Genomic DNA, 3,519 nt, shown 5'->3' with positions numbered 1-3,519 from the left:
TTTTTGTTAAACTCTCTCCCTCTACTTCTCTCTCCCTCTCTACACACACACACACACACACACACACACACACACACACTTATATATATTTGAATATATCTATATATGTATATTCAAATAATAAATGTATATATAGTGTATATATTTTTATTAATATCTTGTATCTTCCTTTGAACCAGGTTATCATCTTGATAGATCCTTCACTAATGACTAAAATAGAACCTTGACATGTGCTTACTATGTATTTTCATCAGAATTACGTTTTTAGCATTTTGAAAATCATGCACTGACAACCATTCACGCAATCTTTCAGCACTTCACACAGTCCCTGACACGGAGTTTGTACTCAATAGGTATTTGCTAAATGAAAGAATAAATTGGCCTAGGACCCAGTGAACATAGCGAGGGTTTCTGAGACTAACGACAGTCTCTAGTAAGTGTTTGGGAAAACATTTGGCAACTAGGCTTTGAGTGAGGACCCACAGAGATCACTAGTCAAGCACACCTGCAATGTCTAGCACATCCCAAGAGCGATCGTCTTTGACAAAGCAGCAGTCTTCACGGGGGCTGCTTAGCTTGGTACCAGAATCTTCAATGCCTTTTTTTGTTAAGGTACCTATTGGAAACAAGTGACCCAGGTGTGTATTTAATCTGGGACTCCACATTAAAAACCACAAAATTATTAGTTAAGAGTGACTTAACCCTCAATATGGAAGAAACAACATTCACTTTTACTAAGCTGTTAATAAATCTATAAGTATAATATTAAAAAATATTTAGTGTTCTAGCATTAATTTCCAGTCCCTCCTTATTAAGGAATTGGTGAGACTCTTATCTAGGTGTAGCTCAGGGAAAAGCCTCTGCCTTGGTCTATTCTTCTAGATTCTCTCTTTTCTCCCCCTCTCCCTTTCCCCTCTCCCTTTTCTCTTTCACTTTCTTCAATTTTTGAATAGTTCATCTATCCTGTTTGTCTTAATTATTGACCCATATGTTACTATTATTTCATTCTATCAGTGGCTTTATACAAAACAGAAAATTCTTTATCTGTGTGCGATTGCTAGAAGTACAGAGTTTAAGTGTGTCAATAACATTTCTATAGCTTCAGCTACTAAACTGATGCTAAAATTCTGAAATTCTAGAGGAAGAGTTCACCTTCAAAGTACTCAGTAGAATGCTAGCTGTAGCTGTTGCTTGTCCCCCACCATCCTGCTTTTTTTTAAACAACTGCAAGAGCTGCCTCCCATCTTCTTTTTGTGTTCATTATCTCTACCTATTATCCATAAATCACTTCAGAAACAACATAGCTCTTTTTGTGTTGCCACTCTGCTAAACCTGGTCCCCATCTTGACTTCTCTGTTCTGCGCTATAGAAAGCAGGAGTTGTTGGTTACCTCCATGGCTATTGTTGGGAGAGAGTGACATGCAGAATGAGTCCAGCTTGGAAATGTATCTGTCACGGCTTAGAGATGTGGACTCTTAAAGAAAATCCATTTTACATCCTTGCTAGTGACAGCAGTTAGGGACTTGCTGCTTAATCATCTATGACCACATGAATGACCTTAATCATGGTCATTCATAATTGATGAATTCATAAGTGATTGTTTTGGGAGCCTTTTGCATTTACCTTGGTATCCTTGGCTGTTTTGCCAGCTCTTTGATCTCTGTGCAGCCGAAACAGTACATGACATGTTTCTGAATGATACAGCATGAGGGCATGGATAAGAGGATGGTTGCCTAGAGAAGATGAGTTTATAAACTAGGTTTTAAATGAAGATGGTATAAGAAAGAATGCCGATGAAGAGGAGGAGGAGGTACTTAAAAAAAATTATAGCCTAGGCAAAGACACGGGATAGTATGTCTTCATTCTTCATTTATTCAACAAATAGGTATTGACCATTTCCTACATGCTTGATATCTGTTCAAAGTAATGGGAATGGGGAACAAAAATCAACAAGACACCATTCTAGGCGAATTTGTAAGACAGAAAGCAGATTAGAGGTTACCAGGGGCTGAGGGGAGAGGAGAATAGGGAGTTATTGCTTAATGGTTACGGAGTTTTTATTTGGGGTGATGAAAATGTTTTGGAAATAGATAGTGATAGTGGTTGCCCAACATTGTGAACATAACTAATGTCATTGAATTGTTATTCAATGGATAAAATGACAAATTGTATTTATATATAACCACAGTTTTAAGAAATTAATAATGTAATATACCCCAAACCATTGAATTGTACAAATAAGTGAATTGTGGGGTATGTGAATTATATCTCAATAAAGTTATTAAAAAATCAAGGCACTTTTCTAACTTTGTAGGAGTTCACTATCTAATGGAGAAAATTACTCTATAAACAAAATACTGGTATTAGCTGGGTATAGTGGCTCATTCCTGTAATCCCAGCACTCTGGGAGGCCAAGATAGGAGGATCACTTGAGACCAGGAGTTGAAGATCAGACTGGGCAACATAGTGAGACCCTATCTCTATAAAAAATAATAATAAAAAAATTAGCTTGGTGTTGTGGTGTGCTGAGACAAGAGGATTGCCTGAGCCCAGGAGTTTGAGGCTGCAATGAGCTATGATTGCACCATTGCACTCTAGCCTGGGTGACACAGTGAGACCTTGTCTTGAAAAACAAAAACAAAAAAGACAACCTCCCCCAAATCCTCTTAATTACAGGTATTAACAAAAGGACAAAGGTATCAAAACTTGATGGTTAAGAAAATATTTAGGGAGTTGCATTGTTTCAGTTGAATCCCTTCTGTGTGTCACTAGCTCTATAACCTTTAACAACTTACTTATTATCTTTGAACCCCACCTTCCTTAGCAATGAAATGAGTCTAATATTAGTACATACTTCATAGAGCTATTGTTATAATTCAATGATACAATCTGTGTATATTTATGAAACATAGTAAGAATGTAGTGTATTTTAGATAAAGTTATGATAAGTAAAATTTTAGTAAATATGCACTTAAAAGCTAAAAGCACTACGTAGATAGAAACACAGATTTTATACATATTTACTGTGTGTTTGGAGGTGGGAGCTCCAAGGTAACATTAGTTCAATTAACACATAGTACCAATAATGATGTCATCAATTAATAATGATGTAGTTACTATTTCTCAAAACTAAGTAACAAGTAGTCTCCCCAAAAAGAGGAAGAGAATAGTCTCACCAGTGTTGATTAAAGTATTTTTGTTATAAGATAACTTAAATATCTACAAACATAAACTAAATATAAGCTCTGTATGCTTGTAACTCATATGCGACAGTATAGTGCATACCCATATGTAACATACATGTCAAGCTATAAATCACCTAATAAAGTAATTTGATATCAGCAAAACAAAATTATCCATCACATTAAATTAATGCCTCTGAGGCATTAATTTAATGTGATGGATAATTTTGTTTTGCTGATACCCCTCAATATGGAAGAAACAACATTCACTTTTACTAAGCTGTTAATAAATCTATAAGTATAATATTAAAAAATATTTAGTGTTCTAGCATTAATT

The sequence above is a fragment of the Propithecus coquereli genome, unplaced genomic scaffold (assembly GCF_000956105.1).
Source record: "Propithecus coquereli isolate 6110/MARCELLA unplaced genomic scaffold, Pcoq_1.0 Scaffold121, whole genome shotgun sequence".
In the NCBI taxonomy this organism is placed as follows: domain Eukaryota; kingdom Metazoa; phylum Chordata; class Mammalia; order Primates; family Indriidae; genus Propithecus; species Propithecus coquereli.
Note: the sequence above shows the minus strand (reverse complement) of the source record.